General features: G+C 37.8%; 1 long non-coding RNA gene across 1 annotated transcript in view; it reads right to left on the reverse strand.

The window, feature by feature from the left end:
- Positions 1-1814: 1814 nt before the first annotated feature.
- Positions 1815-20540, reverse strand: part of LOC137105820 (uncharacterized) — a 122367-nt gene continuing 103641 nt past the window's right edge. Inside the window, exon 3 of the long non-coding RNA XR_010911866.1 lies at positions 1815-1934. This is a non-coding gene — a long non-coding RNA (uncharacterized lncRNA). The remainder of the gene's footprint in view (positions 1935-20540) is intronic.

The following is a 20540-nucleotide window of genomic DNA, read 5'->3' on the forward strand; positions in this document are numbered from 1 at the left end:
TCTATTTATAGTTAAGTTGTCAGGGATTTTATTTTATTTCTATTTCACATCTAGTCACATAGAAATGTGCCTGTTTGTCTGACTTTGACACGTTTCACTGGTTTTCTCCTACAAACCAATCATTTATTTAAAATAACATAGAAAATGTATTAACCAATTCACAATTCCAGTCAATTCTCTCATACCTTTCGAAACAAACACTGCTTCCAATTCTCAAATGTAAAAATAAAAATGTGTATTTGATCAGTCACCTTTGGTGGTAAATGTTGATATGATATGATATAGTGATAATAAATGTATTCCAGGCCACTTCATCAAAGTGCCATAATCAACATGTTTCAGGGGATCTGTCAAGACAAACTGCTTTTAATACAGCATATGCTATTGTGCTAATAATGTAGCTTAATGTATGCCAATATTACACCCATATCTACTTTGGTCCTAACGTGCCATCATGTAAACACACAAGACAAACAATGTTCCACTTTTGTTTGTCCTGTTGTGCTTAACACATGTGATTAGTGTGAACATCTGCTCGGGTGAGCTCTACCAGTCATGTCTTAGCTGTTAGCATACTGCATACTCTACAAATCCCAGCCTTGATCAAAGCTGCTGCTGCAAGAATGGCTTGGCATAACTTTAAAAGAATATGAAATAATGTCCCAATGCAGCATTTCTAAAAGACCAGAGAAGAGAAAGGGAGAGATGAATGTGTGGAGGCTTTTTAAGAAGTTGGTCACTCTATTGCCTTCAGTGTCACTTGACATGAAAGTAATGCCAGTTCTATGGAGATCCAAGCTGTTCCCCAGTGGCTGAAATGCTATTGTGTGTCAGACAAAGGGCATGGTTTCATAGCACCCCCTTGTTTGCATGCATGACCAGCACTTTCAAATAAAGCCTTTAGATCTAAATCTTAGCCTGCACTCAGCACAGAAGGCAGCAGTCTTTGTTAGTGGTGAGATATTACCTGGGATGTCTAAACAGAAAACTAGGCGTTTACATCTCCACACAAGTGCTTTGATTATACTGAGGTCTACAACAAAGACCTGCTGTGAAGATTATCGCTGAGCTGACGCATGTTGTTTACATCTTCTGCTGCTGCCCAGCCTCTGGATATTAAGCAGTAAATAATCGCAGATTGAAGTTTTAGTAAAACCAACATTTCTCACAAGCAGAGGTCTACTCCTGCTGGGTTGAACCAGAGTGGGCGAAACTACAGGAAACAATGTTTAAGAATGAAGACCATCAGGAATTGGCTAACCTGACTCCATAAAAATGTCCATACATTTTTCTGACTTTGCAAAGCAGAAAAATGCAAAGCCCCTTTCTCACATGGGCTGGAATCCTGATGTTCTCCAGACTTTACCCGGAGGCAGAGTATGTGAGAACAGATGTCCGAGTGAGACGCTCTGGAGATTACATGTACTTTGTCCATCAAGCCCCCTAGTGCAAAGTCTGGATTATGTGCATGAGCCTGGGTGTGGAGCATGCTGCTCTGTCTTAAATTGTTGGGAGGATTTAAAGCAAACAAATCGTGAAGTTTCTATCAGGTGACGGCCATGGCGTCTCTCTCTTTTGTTATTAATTTTTTAGTTTTTTTTGAGGCACGGCTCTATTGAGGCTAAAGTTTTTTAGTGTTTCTGTTTTAATGCTGGTTCCATTTTATTTATCCTTTTAAAAAATGTGATTAATCCTTTGATGTTTAATCTATGATAGTGTGTCTGAAGTGTCATGCAAGTGAAATTACTACCTAGACACCAGTTCCTGTAGGGAACATTAAAAAAGAAAAACAAAGGAATATTAGACTTACATTCATTTGGTCACATGAATCCTGTTAAATGCTAATGCTGCTTCATGTCTGGTCATGGATTCGCATGGTGCATCTTTATGCAAACACAAGTTGTGCTTGTTCATAGGACAAATCCACATGGTACCTTGAAATAAGAAACAAAGAAATTACATCTGCATTATTTTAAATTATCACCGTTAAGTTATTAGTTTTTCTTACTAAAAATTGTAATGTTCCATGGAGAAATTTTCAATAATTGAATAACAAATATCGTGTATGGCCAGTTTATTAATAAATAGCTGCTCCAATTTCCACTCAACGGAGGCAAACAAAGGCAAACATATAAACCCTTCGCATGAGCAGGAAACACACCAACATCACCAGAGTGAAGCTGGAGATAGAATAGCATTATACGCTGATGATATTTTGCTTTTTGTCACAAATAAACTTCAGTCCCAGCAAAACCGCCATCATCAGTAATTTTCCAAATGCAAATTAGCCTTGACAAATCAGAAGTACTGCCTTTAGTACATTTGTATCCATCAAATGTTTTCATTAAATGGTCTTAAAATTCTAGGAATTGGGAGATCTGCAAATTTAAAAAACCTATAAAATAATTATGGATGCACAGAATGAGCTTTATTAAGATGAATATAAACTTACTGTTTGGATACAGACTATTCCTTTGCAAATGTGATTGATTGATGTGATCAAGTTTGGTTATGTTTTGATTGTTTGACAAATCAATTAAAAAGTATATTTTTAAACATATCATGTGCAGAGCACATCCTATCATTGCAGAGAAATTCGGTGACCCAGGCTCAAATTTCTCTCAATAATCAAAGTCAAATTTCTTCAGAAAGCAACGTTTTCACAGTAAAATATCAAGGCATTGGATTTTGGGAAATATGCTCTGTCAGTAAAATATGTGATGGTGTTTTAAATGAATGTTAAATTGTATCTAAGGTAAAAGCAAAGAAACATCAAGGACTAGCCACACGATTTGTTCATACATGTACCATATGACTGTCAACGAGGGTTTTTAAGCTGGCGGCAGGGGCACATAACTGCTCTGACTCTATAAATACCTACAGCTATGGCATGTCTCCGGTAGCTCAGTCCATAAACTCTGAAAAAGATTTGTTACAATCCCAAATGGCAGTTAATCAGAATTGTTGTTAGGATGATGATACAGTACCACCCTAAGCTGTGTATCTTTTTGCCACTGTATAAGTTTGACTTAAAATAAAAAGTCATAGGTGGTGACTTAGTGTTTTACAATAACAAGTACATTTAGACTTCTTTTGAAAGAATTTTAATGATATTTAATTTATAGCTTAGTTTATTTGTACAGTAAGACGGACCCCAAACACATGTAGTTTTCAACTCCCTCATGACCAAAACGGTGTAGGTGGCTTCAAGAATCTTCTCTCAACAAATTCAATCTAGTTGCATTGGTATTCATAAAGAAATTAAACTACTTAAAGTATATTATGCATTAAACAGTTTTATATATTTTTTTAGCTGAAGCTGAATCCCTTTACTTTTCAGTCACGTTTAGTCCATGGTCAATTTTAAGGACACTGGTTTGATTCTATCTGGTCCCTTCAGTGAAAATCCGGGTGCCTTGATACGCTTGGACATCTCTTCTACAGACATGTGGCTGACAGAGTGGGCTGTCTGACAAAACACAAAGAACAAGCACTTCTCCAGCTGCCCAGTTCCCATGTGTGAGCGATGAGGACACACTGAGGGATAGTCAGAGCTTGCTGGAGGAGAGCAGAGATGCGGTGGGCCGAGCAGACATCACATGTTGCTCTACAATAAGACTTTTACACACAGGGGAGGTGCTAGTGGATGTGTATTAGTGACTTGTTGTTGTGAATACAGTTTGTCTACAAGCAGATAGGCAGTCTGGGTCACCTATATAAAACCTCTTCAGATTTAGGGGATATTTCTACTGAAAGAAATTTTACATTTTTCGCTAATTGTATCTCTACCAGGATGTTTGGAATGCAATATCAAGCCTAAAGAAAACATCAACCAGGAATGCCCTGCGGAAACACCATTTTCTTCTATTTGGGGAGCTCAGCAGATAAAAATCAATATTTCTGTTCAAAAAACTGTTTAAATGTGAAAGTTACCTTTAGCTTATTTTGTGAAGACATAATGAATAACAGACATTAGGTTGGCATTAAAAGAGTCTGACATCAGCTTTAAAATGTCAGCTGGTAAAATCAAATTAAGCTGCTTTGTCAGACCTCCCCCTATGATCCGCCATCATGCATGTCTCATATCACCTGAAAAATCATGAGCAACACAATTTAATTACAACTACAAAAGTGTAAACATCATTCTCTTTCATCCCCTTATGTATGTGGACAAGAAGACAATGTGTTAAGAGGAAATAAATCTGCCTTGACAGCCACATCAAAGGGTGCAGTGAGGGGCTTACAGCTACTTAAGGCACAGGAATGCTGTTGCTAAGCATCAGTCCAAAACCTATCAACCCTTTAAGGACTTTACTATTTTCAAGAGGGGGGCTGTGCAGGTTACTAGAGGCCAGTAACAGAAAAGTTCTTACAAACAACACATTTAGATATGATCCAGACACAAGATTGTGATATGCACACAAGTAATTCAACTTTGTTACCACCATACAGGGGTTTTCGATCTTTGAACACCAAGTCATAAATAAATAACTATTTGCTTTCTATGAACTTCATCTGGCCTTTTAGGGAGGACGTGCTTATTGATTAATTGGGACATGCTCCACTGCATGAAGGCAGTAAGTCAGTGCTAGCTGCCACCTTCCTGTGAATAAATTCGTTCTCTCATCTTGCCCGGGTGAGGTGCTATATCACTGGCAGCATTTGGGAGCAGAGAGGTGTCACTGAATGGCTGGGTAGGCAGCCTGTTATAATTCTGTCCATCAAACTAATTCATTATTTCAGCAGCTGCAGATTTCTACTATGAATTAGGGAAAGTGACAAGTTTGAGCTCAGTTCAAAGGAGAAAGCTTTCAAGTCAGACTACGGCAAATGATTTGATGTAACATACCGAATATGCGCTGTCATTCTCCACTTTGACATTTAGTAAATTTTTAGGTCGGTGAAAGGGAACAAACTGAAGCACCATGTGTCTCACTTGTAGGATACAGAAGTGATAGGTGACCTCTCACTAACTTGTAATCCACAGAGAATTAGTCATAACAACAGTGGATAAATCCCTTTGAGAGAGCTGAGCCGTCTAAGCATGGCATGGGGCTGCCTGGCCAGCAAATCTCCTTTTTTTTTCAGTTCAGATGAAAGAGAAATGGTGCTGGAGATTACAGAGAACAATCATGCATTATTACCAATTTAAAAAAAGAAAAATATAGGATCAGCTTTGTAAGAGGCCACTCATTATCAATTACCTACTACTTCTGACAGCCAGGAAAATGTACCCACCATCGCCTGAGACAGATTCCATCAGTGTTCAGAAACAGCTAAAACACTGTGTTACTGTTCTACTTAGAGTCACATCTTGTTCACAAAATGCAATAAATGTAGAGTCATCTGTCTCTTTGACTTTGACATTACGATCTGTCAAGAACACTGAAACTTTTTTTTTTTGGTGTTGAGTTACATTTTCTTTTTTAGCATTCAGTGAACAAAATGAGAGTTGTTTGTTTCAAAGATAATATTCCATTGGCTGATCCCAAGAAAATGAATTAACCATTCATTTAATACTACTTGAATCATTTATCAACAAGATGAAGAGTCTACAGCCACAGTGGCGGCTGTGAGAAGCTGTACTAGAACACAGGTATATTTGTAACGCACAGCAAGTTAAAATGGCTATGGCTATGATAATGCTAACATGCTGGTGTTCAGCAAGTGATGCTTCCCATGTTCACAGTCACAGCTTAAAGTGTCATCAGGTGAAAATATGCTGATTTGCTAAGTACAGGTGCGGAGGTGGAAATGGCATTTGTTTTGTATGTTTGTTGGTTGTAATTTAGACCTAATGTTGATGCTATAAGAATTAAGGAATCATAAGTGATATTCTCATCTGTTGGGATGGAAACAAAAAGACAAAAGCAAGTGATTAAATCCAAATTAGATCCAATAATAATCGTTATCTGCAGTCTAAGCTTTGTATGTTTTTATATTTGTTTGTGGGTTTATAATATTTGAATATCTTGTATAAAGTAGTGCAAAGTGATGCTTATTGAAATCATTAAAGCTTATATGGAAGTTGATTCATTTTCAGGACTTCTGTTCTTTGGCTATTTACCGTCTCTACTGACTGACTCGCATTGTTGCATTCGTTGGGTGGAAGCTTCTGCCTTTATTGTAATCTGCTTTCATTCCAGCCCTTTTGATCCTTAGCTTTCTTTTTTGTGACACACCTCATCACCTTTATTTTCTGCCATAATTGCATGGGAAAGATCTCCCCTTTGATACGGTCTGCATGCCAAATCACTGACGAGGAAAAGAGTGTCGAAAAGTACCGTGTGCACTGTCTGCTGGGAGAAAAAAAAAGGAGCTCATACACCTGTGGAAGACAAACAGGGTTTTCAGAGATATGACATGTCTATCATCCTGGCGCAGGATATGAACTGTTCTGTCATCTTAATGGTGATAGAGGCTTTGCATACAGGAACAGTAGGTGCTGAGAGACATGTGTTGCACATAGTGAGCTGTCTGGCAGCTGGCATTCCCAGGTCTTGAACCCCCCTGCCCTCAACCCCTACCAGGCCCCTGTCTCATCTGCTGGCTCTAATCTGCAGACACAGTCCTCTCCTGCAGGCTCATCACAGAGCTGCTGAGTGGAGTTGAACAGGATTCTCTACACCCCCTCAGGCCTCCATCTCACTCCCTTTACCTCCACTAGTATGTCAACACCCACCCTCCACCACATCACAAGTGTCAGGCCAGGTTGTCTGCAATGTCCTGCTAACACAGCTTCAAACTAAAGAAATCTTCCAATTACAAATGGGGCAAGATATGCAAAACAGTTGTACAATGAATATGTAATATGGCATTGTGAGAAAATGGTTTTGTGGAATTGTGGAATAGAACTTGTTGTTTCAACTCACAATAGCACTGCAAATTAAATGCATTCTTCTAACAACAAAATATTGCATATCTGAATTTATTACTTTATTAACCAAATCAGGTAGTTTGAAGTAAACTGTGAAAAACAACAATAGTTCTTAACACCTTGAAAACACACATACAGTGTGTTTACATGCACTTAAGAACAAACCTGCGTATACGTGCAGCGGGAAGAGTAACCTGAATTCTCCTCCACCTCTGGCTTACTTTAAGTTAAAAGACTTGAACAGGGGCAACAAAAAGCTGGGAAAGTAATTGCTGAAAATCAAAAACAAAGGGAGGAGAATTTGACAACTAATTAGGTTAATTGGCAACAGGTCAGTAATATGACTGACTGGTTATAAAAGGAGGATTTCAGCGAGGCAGAGCCGCTCACATACGCAGATGGGCAGAAATTTATCAATCTGCGACAAATTGTGCCAAAACGTAAAATTGTGAAGACTTTGAAGATCACACCATCTACATTATATAATATCATTAAAAGATTCTGAAAATCAGGAGGAATCTCTGTGTCCAAGGGACAAGTCCAAAGGTCAAAACTGAATGCACAAGATCTTTGGGCTTTCAGACAGCACTGCATTAAAAACAGGCGTGATTCTCTACTGGACATCACAGCATGGACTCAGGAACACTTCCAGAAATCACTGTTTGTGAACACAGTTCACTGTGCAATCCACAAATGTAAGTTAAAGCTTTATCTATCAAAGAAGAAGCCATATGTGAACACTATCCAGAAATGCTGCCTTGTTCTCTGGGCCAAAGCTCATTCAAAATGGTCTGAGGCAAAATAGAAAACTGTTCTGTGGTCAGATGAATCCAAATTTGAAATTCTTTTTGGAAACCATGGACGTCATGTCCTGCGGACTAAAGAGGAGAGGGACCATCCAGCTTGTTATCAGTGGACAGTTCAAATGCCTGCACCTCTGATGTTATCGGGGCGCATTAGTGCCTATGGTGTGGGCAGCTTCCCATCCAGACAACGTCTCTTTCAGGGAAGACCTTGCATATTTCAGCAAGACAATGCTGAAACACATACTGCATCCATCACAACACCATGGTTTCACAGGAAAAGGGTCTGGGTGCTAAACTGGCCTGTCTACAGTCGAGACCTTTCACCAATAGAAAACATTTGGAGCGTAAGAAAAATGAAAAATCCAGCAACAAAGGCCCAGGACTGTTGAGACAAGGATGGGACAACATTCCTGTCCTAAAACTCCAGAAACTGGTCTCTTCAGTTCCCAGACATTTACAGATGGTTGTTAAAAGGAGAGGGGATGCTACAAAATGGTAAACATCACCCTGTTCCAACTTTTTTCAGATTTTGCTGCCATCAAATTCAATATGAACTAATATTTTCCATGAAATGTTAAATAGTCTCAGTTTTAACAGCTGATATGTTGTTTATGTTCTTTAGTGAATAAAATATGTGTATATGATATTTTATTTTATTTATTTGCATTTTACACATCTTCAAATGTTTTTTTAAATTGGGGTTGAACTTGTACTTGGTTATGTCAACAAGTCTAATGTCATTTAGACTTGTTGCTGTAAATTAAGATATTTAAAAAAGAATGTCTGCATTGCATCTCCCCACACAGAAAGGCAGCCACAGCCTAACAGCATAGCAGCGAGATAAGCAGGGTGGATTCTACTGAGAGAATCTGTTATCAGGGATGGTGCTATGCACTGACATTAAGGATAATCATATCTATCAGCACACTGCCAAACATCCCCAAGTGAGCCTGGCGGAGAACAAAGCCTGCATCGTCTCTCAAAGCTAAGGTTACAGGTGGATGATGATGTACTTGTCACTGGGGTGCAAATGATCCACTGCGGGGCCAGCTCTGAGTGCAACAAATAGAATCCATACAAAGACATGGATATCAGCTGAACAGTTTAGATATCTGCTCATTTTGTGTTAGATAGTTACAGCTGGCCTGTTTGTTACAGTTTTCAAGGAGGAAAGCTGCATGGAAACACTAGTAGCATATTATGAGATGTCTTAAATAAAATGCAAAAACAAGCGTTGAAAGTTTAAAAAAAAAAAAAAAAAAAAGAGTGGATAATGAAGCCCTTCATCACCTCAGGAGACACACCTGTCTGGGTGAGGTCTCCACAAAGTCACTGTTTGTTCTGGATTATTGCTCTCTTATTACACACTCGATTTGAATATCATCTTTTGTGTAAACTTGGAGTGATTTCTTTGTAATTCATACTCAGAAAATTCAGAGCCACAAAGCAAAATATATTTTGCAAAGATTCTATGGAAAGAGACACAGGAGCTTTTTGAAGGAAGTCAATATGAGTGTCTACAGGGAAACTACATACAATGCTGAGGATTATCTGTTTTTTAAGACCTATTATTCCATCCAGACCATGGGCTACCTGTTGTAGTTGCACTATGTGTATCTCATTACTAACAAGGTACAAAAGGCAAAGCAAAACAAAAGCTGGATGAGAGTGTTTTGGCAGCCATGTTAGTTGCTGCAGGGTCAAAGTATACTTGCTGTTTACTTAAACATACACATACTGTATACAACGGCAGTATCATCTGTGTCAGTGTTCACCTACGTTCCTGTTTGTGTACGTATTTAAAAGGTTAGCAACATCATCCCTTTATTAACTTCAGCTTTTCCACAAGATAAAGGCCACGACAACACTCAATGAGGTTCATTTTAGGATCCCAGCAGAGAAAAAATAAATAAACATAAATGGTGGGTATGTAGATCAGGATAGCTGCGGAGAGACATAGTTTTATCCCAATAATTTCCACTATTATCGGGATTTAAAGCAGTTGCTGAGAGCGTTGGATACTAACCCACTAGGAATCTGGGGGATTGCATCTTGTGTACACACTAATTTTTGACAAGGTGCACAACCTAGACAAATCAATGGGGACTACAAGAGGGCAGCACTTTGCGAAGGAGCAAGTATACCTCGACCCTAAATACATATTCCATGTTTTGTTCAAGGCCACGATAAACCAAAACAAAGAAAGTTGGCAGGGACAATTCGAATCTGACAAAGTAGCTGCAGATGAGTCAGTGAATGAATCACTTTCAATATCAGACCAACAGACCGAAGCACAGCATTAGGAAAGAAATCCACCCTTAGCAGGGAAGTGCTTCATTGGCAGTGATAAATTGCCTTTCTCTGCAGTGTCTTCCACATGGTCCACATCAATATCACATTCATTATGATGTATCGACTATCATCACAGGTTTCTTTAATGCATAATTTAGGACATTTCCAGCTGTTTTAACTAGTTAAGAAATCCAGGGCGTGTTATCCATACAGTCTGTGAACAATTTTATATATGGAAATATATACATGTCTTTTTGGTACTGTATTTGTTATGTTGAGGAACTTTATAATTGCCCCATTATTAGTCAGTGAAAGAGGTGAGGTTTGCCTCCGAACAACAATAATGTCACCTTTCATCTGTGTTAGTATGTGTATGTCTTTAATATGTGGCCAGAATTACGAGCAAGTCCTAGAGTTTTGGGTGGTGGATGTTAATTTTCTATGGGCTTGTTAATTTGAGCCACTTGATAAATGACAGATGCATAAATATTGCTTAATGGTACTTTGACTTAATGTAGAACAGTTGATGTGACGTTACATACACAAACTTATATCTTTGTCACCTGCCACCCTGAGTCAGACACAGAACAGTTACCTCACATGACCTCTGAGGGTCATCTCAAACACACACACACACACACACACACACACACACACACACACACAGACAAGGTGTGGGCCGACAGAATGGGTGTTGAGAGTTCAAAGCCAGATGAGCTGCCTTCTCTGGCTCGTAGAGAGAAACAACTACCACTAAGATCACTCCACTTCACATGCTGGAGTCTAAACAAGTCTCTGTTTTCATTTCCATAAAGCCATGCTCTGTCTTTTGTTCTGACGGAGATAAGATGTATAAATTATGAGCAGCTGACAAAGTATACTGCGGCGCCTCAGGCAGCTCATCAGTCATGCTCGGCCTGTCAGCAGGTAACTGATGGGGGCCCTACAGGCACAAAGCCCCCTTTTAAGCAAAAGAGGGGGAGGCAGAGGAATTAAAGCTGTTGTTGGAGTCCTGAGCACAACAGCTGACTCATATTTAACAGTCTCTTTAAAGGAGTGAGGCAGACGCCAAAAGCTTCAAGCTTCAGACTGTGTTTTGTGGCTTTCTCCTTAGGTGCGTGTGTCTTTCTGTTGTGCTCTGTTGGCATTATACAATGGCCGTCAAGCAGGAGGTAGACACACAGAGAAAGTCATCCTGAAGGGCCACCCAAGAGAAGAAGTGAAGCGGTCTCTGCTTAAAAAAAGTTATATCATAGTCTTCAGCCTAATCAAATCTACCAAATACATATAATCCTCTCCATGTATTAGCAGATAATTAAAATAAACTCTTTGACATTGTATCACATTTACATAATGGATCTTTGAGTTTAATTACAGGACTAAAGCTCAACATGTAAAAGAAGAAGATCTGGTTTACGGAAGCTTTTATGCTTTGTTTTATGCTTTGTATTTGAGAGATAATCCTAATGACACAGTGTACTGGGGTAAAGATGACAGGTAAGAATTGATGTCTGTTCCTGCAGTGGGTGGAAATGAGTTGGCTTTATTTCAGTCGCCACCGCAGCTGTTATCTACCCCAGTCGCTGGTGTGTTCTGTCCTGTGGGCAATATAATATACCTAGATTGAACGTGAGAGAGAAGGTCAACTTTCTTTCCAGCACTGGTCGAGGTATAAAAAAAAAAAAATAAAAAAAAAAGGTTTTGGACCTTTTTTCTAGATTTCTGTGCAGGCAGCAGAAGTACCTAAACTTTCCAGTAATTGTGTGGTGACTTTATTTAGTTCAAGAGTACAAAATATATCCTATAATAATAATAATAACAATAACAATAATAATAACAATAACAATAATAACAACAATAATAATAATAATAATAATAATAATAATAATAATAATAATAATAATAATAATAATAATAATAATAATAATAATAATAATAATAATATCCTATACAAAACTAGGTTTGTGTTCTGTTTGAAACAAAAGACAACTATAACACAAATCTCTTTAGCAAGAAGAGGGAACAATGTTTGGCTAGTTTATGTCTCCTCATCATATTTCTGTAAAACAATCTCTACACCTGTCTGATGCCTACAAGGTCATAAAGTATCACACCTTAATTTGGGTCAGATAGGTACTTTACTGTATCAAATAATTGGGAATATAAAATTCGCTGAATAGAGTCTTGATACCACAAATAGAAAGACACCGTTGCTGCTCAGGAGATATAAAATAATACAGCTTATCTCTGATGCCCAGGGGGAACAGACTTGTCCACCGGTGCCAAAATAATGGCATATTTTCATATGAGTCATTTAACATGATGGTTAAAGCTTGAAAAACCCTTGGTTCTGCAGAGCCAAAGTAAAAGCACCCAAATATTTATTAGAACTCTCTGTTTCAGTGGAGGGTTAGGAATTTGTAATAGTGCATAATAACCCAAAATCAATCAGACACCATTATGCTTGTGAGCACTTACGTTTCTAAAATCTTCACAGTTTTATTTACAAACCACTGCAAAAATAAAGCAGTCAATCGTTTGTAACTACAGACAGACATCCCTAGATTTTCACGAACGAGGCATTCTTGAGATGTTAAACAAAATTTTGCTCCCTCTGTGATGTGTTGAAGATGAGGCAATTTTTATAGCTGACTTGCAAATATTACATCAACTCTGCAAAGTAATAAATGACACATTTTAGTCCTGTGTTTTTGGGTCACAATAATCACTATAATCACAAAGTTTATGAAGTAACTATCAATATCTATGCAGAATGTGGGGCTTTTGAATCCCCAAAGCTGAGATTTTTGCCACAGCTTCTGTAATTACACGGATTTCTCACCAGAATATGACCATAGGAAGGACACACTGCATCTGTGCATACTACACATGTGAAAATGTGTTTGTTGGTACACATCTGTGAGTGTGTGGCCTTGCAGGTAGACAGCTCAGATTAGTGATCAAAGTGAGAAACAGATGGTCCATGGGAAGACTCCAATAACAAAGAAATTCAATGAAATCTTTCCATACAGCAATCTTGAAAGGCTAATTATAAGTCATGGGCTGATCTTGATTCATTGCTCCAGAGCACAGTTACCAACCTGTCCACATTAAACTGATGTATGAGTGTTTTAGGTATTGCAGCTCCTGAAAGTTTAATGCATTTCTCATTAGAGCAGTGTTGGTGGAGGTGCACAACCTTTGTAAGCTTGATTTAGAGGTGACTATGACAAAAACATTGCCTGCTTTAGTGTGTGCCATTCAGTACTGAAGAGGGTTGTGAAGGGAAGTTTAATTTCGGTTTCTGTTTATTTTTTTCTTAAATAAAAAAGAAACTTAAGAGACTACGGGAACATTTTAGGGTACTGCATTTACTAAATATAGGTTAAATTTGTGAGCAATAATACACAACTGGTTATCAGATTTATTTAAGTAATGGTGCAGGTAAGGAATGGCATCATTTTACAAGTATGTTGTGTTTAGAGTGGCTACGCACCAAGATAAAAAGAGGTAGGACGTGTTAAGAATCATCATCCAATTTTAAAACTTTGTTTATAGTCAACTTGATGTATAGTGACTGATGGGTTACATACTGGTTAGCCACAGCATTAACACTAGTGTTAATAATAATTACATTAAAATTAAAAAATAAGTCAGTAAATGTTCAGTGTGTGTGGAATAGAGACTTTAGCAGTGTGAGTTAATTCCTAATGTTTGCATACACTCTATTAATAATAGTTCAGTCTGTACTACAGTCTACATGTAAAATGTTTGATATTTAAAATAGATTTAGTTAAAGTAAATAGTAAAATTAATGGCTTTCAATTGAATTATGTAAAAGTTTTTTAATAAGGTTTTTAAAACACTGCAGAATTTCAATAAGTTTTTATAATGCATTTCTCTAATTTAGTTTTTGCTCTCAATTCAGCAGAAAAATATTAAAGAAATGTATAAGACTTGTTGCCTAGTACCTACTCAGGCTAGACAATAGTGTATTTAAAAAAACAAAAATCAGAATCAATCAAGTTCTTCAAATGCTTGAAAACACTTACTTAACAAATATTCCAGCTTTGTCAGTAACTAAGGCAAAAGTGTGAAAGTGTGTGACATTATTATCAAGCCCTAAAGTATTGCTAGAGAGCGAGTTTGGGGTATCGGATTTCAAAATGGGAAACAGCTAATTATTTTTCGTTTCCTAAGAACAATGAATGTTGTCTTTTCAACCACAGACCAGCTTATGATGTTACTTATGATAACCAAAACAATGACCCTTAAGTCAAACCTAAACCTAACTAAACCTTAGCCTATATTAAAACTGCTATACAGTGATAGGTTTTCATGCACATTGCCTGCCCGTTGTGTGCTGAAGTGTTTGTTTAGTGAAAGAAAGAGTGAGAAAATGACAGTGGGAAAGGGCTATGGAAACACACAGGCAAAGCAAATGGGTGTGTGGTTGTGTTTGTACCAAAGCACCCACTCTATTCAGATCCAGCCCAAAAGAGTTGTCTCAGTAACAACAATAGTAGGTAACATGATCTTTCATTACACATTGTGTAAACAGTGTAACCTATCAGTGCTGCCAATCAAGATGATTGATTGTGGGCTGTCACAGGAGAAGAGTGACACATCAGGAAAAAAAAAACTTTTTTTCCTAACAAAGAACAGTGCATTCAGGCTGCCAGAGAAAGTGGTGATTAATGTGTTCTCGTTGGGTAATCCCACACCCTTGGCTAATGAAGGAGGAATCTATCATCCGCACTGCGATGGCAGAGGACAGCAATCCAAGTGCCTGGGAACAATTTACTTTCTTTTCTCTAATTGTTCCTGAAAAGCGTGACAGGTTTGGAGAAAAATACTTGAGTCGACAGCTCCTCGGGGCAGACACAACAACGCACACCGACCGCCACTTCAACGTACAAACCAACCATCCTCCATCTACAAGTATCACTTACTGCATAGTGGAAACACTCAAAGATAAGAGAAGTCGTCAGACCAGTTTCTACGGCTACAGTATGTTTTGGTGTTCTTTCTCTATGCTGCCTAAAACAGTGTGCAAGGCAGTAAAAGAAGAAAGCTAGAAAGCAAACTTTTTACTTTCTGTATTTCACTCTATAAACTAAAAATACATGCTTCTAAGAAAAAGTGTATAGAGTTCATAAACAACTCATCTGTGCTTCATTAAGCTGGCTACACCTTATAATCATGAGCAAAGAAAGAAATTAAACAGCAATTAGAGAAAAAGGGCAGAACCAAAGGGATCATCATTCACGTCCCTGATGAATACCATGTCTTGCAAAACATGCAGTGATGGAACATCAGCCAGGAAAAACAGCTTTGGATTTACTGCTGTTTGTAAAGCAGCTGTTTCCATTGGTTATTTTACTTTTAAGATTTATTTTAGGCTTTCAACAGCTTCTCTCGACATGTTGTTACAGCGCATTAATTAAAACAGGGTTAGGTAGAGCAGAGCCTCTTTTATGTTTGGAAACATAAGCTGTTATTAGCACAAAAAGGGAGGAAAGCAGCAAAGTCCAAATGTGTCACAGCTGTCCGTCCTCACATCATTTAATTTAATCTGGTTTCATGCCTGTTCATATTACAGGCCTGATAAAACAGCTACACATTTAAACATCTGCTTGCCCGAGAGAGCCTGTTGATTATTCGTTCAGCTGGAGGTCAGATGGCACTCAGCTGACACAGCCTCACACCCGACCTAATAAATCAATATCTGGAGCAATTATGAGTAATTGCATGTGCTTTAAAGTTTAACAGTCTGCTTTATGAGGTGCGGTTTTCTGGGAATAATTGAGAACAAGTTGAATCATCGCATTAATTGCAAGTGTTTTTGCGAATGATGACCTAAGTATGACCTCCACACATACAATACACCCTTCCCTCTGGCACTGTGGGAGACAACATGTGGAGTAAGAATAAAGGACCAAGCTGCAATGAGGACCTTCACACATCCACTACGGAAGAAACATTTAATCGGGTATTCAGCTGACTTAATAAAAACGATTTACCCTACCCAAATTTGGCCACAACATGAGTAATGACCTGCATAGGTTATCGTGGAAAGGAACAAAAATCTGGTAAAATTAGTAGATGGTAGAAATGTGTGTATCATTTAATAAAAATAATAGGTAATAAAACATTAAAAAGCACAGTAAAAAGAGAATGAAGATGCAGCAAGCCTTTCAATAAACACGGCTAACTTCCAGCTGTGATCATAACCAAAACAACTAGACCCACTGTCCTGATGATCTCATCAAGGTTCAGCCAGATAAACACTTTAGATTAAGCATCAAAGAGCTGCCACAAAGACTGAGTACCTGGCAGAGGTCCTGAACTGTGGGCTTGTTGTTTGAACAGAGAGAGCAGAGTGAGGTCAATAACTAACTTCAAATAGTTGAGAAATGTGCCTGCAGTGCTCGCAGGTGGTGTTCCAAGCATTATAGGTCAGATACACTCTGAAATGCTGCCAATCCAAGACATGTGTTCAGAGTCTTATTTATACGACTGTCTACACCTTCTGTCAGATTGAAGGTATTTATAGTGGTACAACTGTATCTGAAAGAGTAGTTGGGGATCTTTCACTTTCAACTTCAGCATTGTTGCTTCAGTGGAACAACATTATCCAAGCACGTAGATTGCTATGAGAACACATATTGTAAATTATATTTCTTATGACTTACTTTGGGTTAGTGTAGCTGTGAGCTTTTTATGACAGTTAAAAATCATAAAGCTACCTGTTTTCTTGTTTGCCCCTGTACTGCCATCGTTGTTGTAAAAGCTCCCCCATATAAGGAGGCAGGTGTCTTTTGTAAATGCACTGCTTTGGTGCCAGACACCAAAATACTGTCAGCAGTGTTGATCTCGTTACTTAAACGTGATATATTACTCATTACTCTGTTTAAGATTTATATTATTACTTTACTTATAACTCGCTGCAAAAAGAAACTTACATAAGTTACATACTCATATCAACTTTACAAATGGTTAGGATTTGAAAGAGAAAGTAGAATTAGTGGATTTGGCCAATATTTCATCCATCCAATAAGCCACCAGCTTCCTTAGTTCTTTGTTTGCCTGCAGAGGGCAACATTTTTAGCCTGTCTTAGGTGTTGTAGTTTTCATTTGCACCTGATTTATTGAAGCAAATCCAGTGAAATACTGTACATGATCACACTGCACATTGACGCTACCACAGAGTTTGCTCTTATTAATAAAATCCTCAACGTGCCATCAGAGTAACGTTACTTCAGAAACAGATGGTCCAGAAACACCAAGAGCTCATTTTACACTCCCTGACCTGAGTAAACCTACATAATCATGTTTGACAGTCTTTCTATATGCCATGCATGGAAATAAACAGATAGGCAAAGTGAATCTTAGGGTCAGGAAATTGTTGGAGTGCTGGTTGTTTCAAGCACATATCAATACAAACTTCTCAAGAAGATAAAGCACATTTTAATTTAAATAAATGAGTGGCGCACATAAGACATCGTTTCCCGTTGTCATTCACCATTGTGCGGAGTGGGCAACTATAAGTTACAACAGAGAATAGTTACCAGTTGCCTCCATTATATCAAAATATTGGGAATATTTCTAGGTGCTAATCTAGGCATCTCCATTTTCCACAACAGCTTATTGCTTACTTAATGATAGTGACGTACGCAAGTGCAACAACTACAAAAACTAAATGTTGTATTTCAAATCAATCTTTGTCAAGGTGTCAACAAAAAAAGTTGTTTTTGGATGGAGGAACTACAATATTATTGCTGAAATCGTATTTGTAACTTTTTACACTACTTCTTAAGGGGAAAAGTAATATTACAGTAAGGCGTCACAAAGTGAATATGGTTAGTTGGTAAAAGAGTCACGATTTGCTTCATAAATATCACTGCTTCCTTAACATCAAATGAGGTGTGTCACATGAGGTCACAATGACCATATCAATTATCATAATGAGGATGCGTTAGGTTTTACATAGTGGGCAGTCACAAAAATGAGAATAGTCAACATATAAATAAAACACACAACCTAATTATTGAAACATTTGTCTAGTGCACACAAAGTTAAAGCCTTTTTAAATACTTCATGAAGCTGACTAAATGATGATAGAGATCATTTCTACCAAATAAGGGTTTTTTTCAGTTTCTTTATCTAGTGCAGCTCGAGCACAGCATCACAGTAGGAACCAAACTGTTTTTTGGTTTGTTTGTTTGTTTTTACCTCCACAGAAAAATGAAAAATTCAGTTAGGAAAAGGTCAAAGAATCGTCCTATAGGATTTGAGAAGTATGGAAATAATTTAGATTTGAGAAGCAGATTTGATTCTTGTTTAAGATTTCCTTCCTCTAAGCAGAGTAGATGCCAAAAAACCCTTTATGTAGACAAACAGTGAACAAAGACACAGATCGTAGTTGCTTCAGTGGTGCCTTTTAGCATCTACTACAACAATGACTGATAAAAGAGAAAATGGCAATGTGCAATCAAATCACAAGTTTCTATAAGGAAACTTATTCCTCCTAATAGAAGGTCAGCACAAGGTAAAACTAAAAGCCTGACTCTAATTAAGCAATTACAAACTCCCTGTATGTGCTTTGTCAATCCAATGTGAAAGACTGTCAAGTTGAAGAACACGGCACAGACTGGACGGATGCTGTCTACTTTGATGTAGGCTTATGCATATGAAATGAGGTCAGATCATGGTCATTAAAAAGAACTCTTTTATGGATATCACGCTACAAGAGGCACATTTCTTTTCAAGGGTTTTTACTTTGGAGATTTGTAAGGGATTATGGAAGCCGTATAAACAAAGCTAACTGAGAAGAAAGGAAAAGGGGTAAGATAATGCCCTCTGTCACAGTTTTTACACATCTCAGTTACTCAAGCATAAAGGAACACGATAAATTACATGGATGGATTATATATCATTACATATCTTATGAAAAACACAAGCATTCCTACAGATGGTCCGTTCTTATGTATATTGTATTTCTTTAGTTAGTTTTCTTCCTCATTTATTAGGTCTATAGAGTATATAAGGCACTACAGGGGAAACAGGCAAGACAAGCAAGTGAGATTATGCAAATTAACTGTCTAGACGGCTTAAAAACACAAAATCAGGAAGATAACCTGGGTTATATACAAGATGATACTATACTGTTCTTGCAAATCTGAATCACAGTGGGAAAAACGTGAATACAGCTTCAAAGTAGACTACTTGTACATTACTTGAGTAATTTATATTTTGCATATTTAAACCTGCTCAGCTTATAAAATAGCTTGGGGAGACTCAGTAGATTTGGTTAAGCTGAATAAATAAAAATAAAAAAGCTTCTAGATGTGGCCATCATTAAGCATGATATGAAGTGCTTATGATAGATTTCAGGTAGATTGGGAAACATTGTGAGTAACACTATTGGGTTCTGAGAATTTTTGAAAAAAATGACTGGTCCACACAACAGAGCTACTGCTGTGACAGACAGCTCACACCGTGGCTTCCATTGAGACAGAACCTCGTGATGGGTCCTTTTATGACAAGAACAGGGAAATTATCAGATGTCAGCGATACTTTATCAAACTTTCAGGTGGTGTCAGGGAGCCACCACTACATGGGGGGTGGGGGGTGGGGTGGGGTTCAGAAGAGCAACACAAGACTGTGGACTGTTTCAGAACCAAGCTACCAACCCAATAATTAATTATTATTATTATTATTATTATTATTAATCAACTCAACTTTATGTTTTCCAAAAGCACCTTTAGGACTGTGCATGCATTATACAGTTCCTATAGGGTTCTGTTAGCTTTGCCCCAACTATGCCTGTCCTGCCTTGGACTAACCACTGTCAGCCCCATGTGCATAACAAAGAAACAATGGCCCATTCTTGGCCTAATGTGCAGCTACGTGACATATAATAAATATTGCATCAGAGGAGCACACAATGCTGTCAGTCAGAAGATAATGCCTTTCGTCAGCATCAAACCAACCACAAACGTCTCCAAAGCAAACGATTTCTTTAAGGTAATTCTGTATGGTAAATGATTCATAATGCCTGCATTGTTAAAAACAGCACTTAAGGGGAGACTGGTTAAAGTAAATATAAGCCATGGTGAAAAAGCTTGTAGCATTATCCAGGGCTGTCTGAAAGCATATTAATGCCTCAGGTTGTTAATGGATACAAAGGTCTCAGGAGTGTGTCAGTTTGAAAAGATCTGTCCTGGCACCCTTTCGAAACTTTGAGTGGTAAATTAACATGACATTCTATATTATTTTCTTTTAAAGTATTTACTGTCACTGTTTTTGAAGGAAAAAACTCTTTGCTGCATCATAGCAAAATATAAATTATTGTAGTAACGGCAAAAGGGTAACTATGTTTTATGTGTTGTTTATGTGTTTATGCAATCAGTGCTTCAATGTAAAAGTTAATTTAACATGTTTAAATCACCGTGTCAGACAGGAAATCAATAGTCAACTCTAAAGAAACAGGAAATGCATTTAAGTAGTACAATACGCCCTAACTGCTGATTACATAGTTTCATAGAGTCATTAGCATCATA

This window comes from Channa argus, chromosome 20 (genome assembly GCF_033026475.1).
Source record: "Channa argus isolate prfri chromosome 20, Channa argus male v1.0, whole genome shotgun sequence".
In the NCBI taxonomy this organism is placed as follows: Eukaryota; Metazoa; Chordata; class Actinopteri; order Anabantiformes; family Channidae; genus Channa; species Channa argus.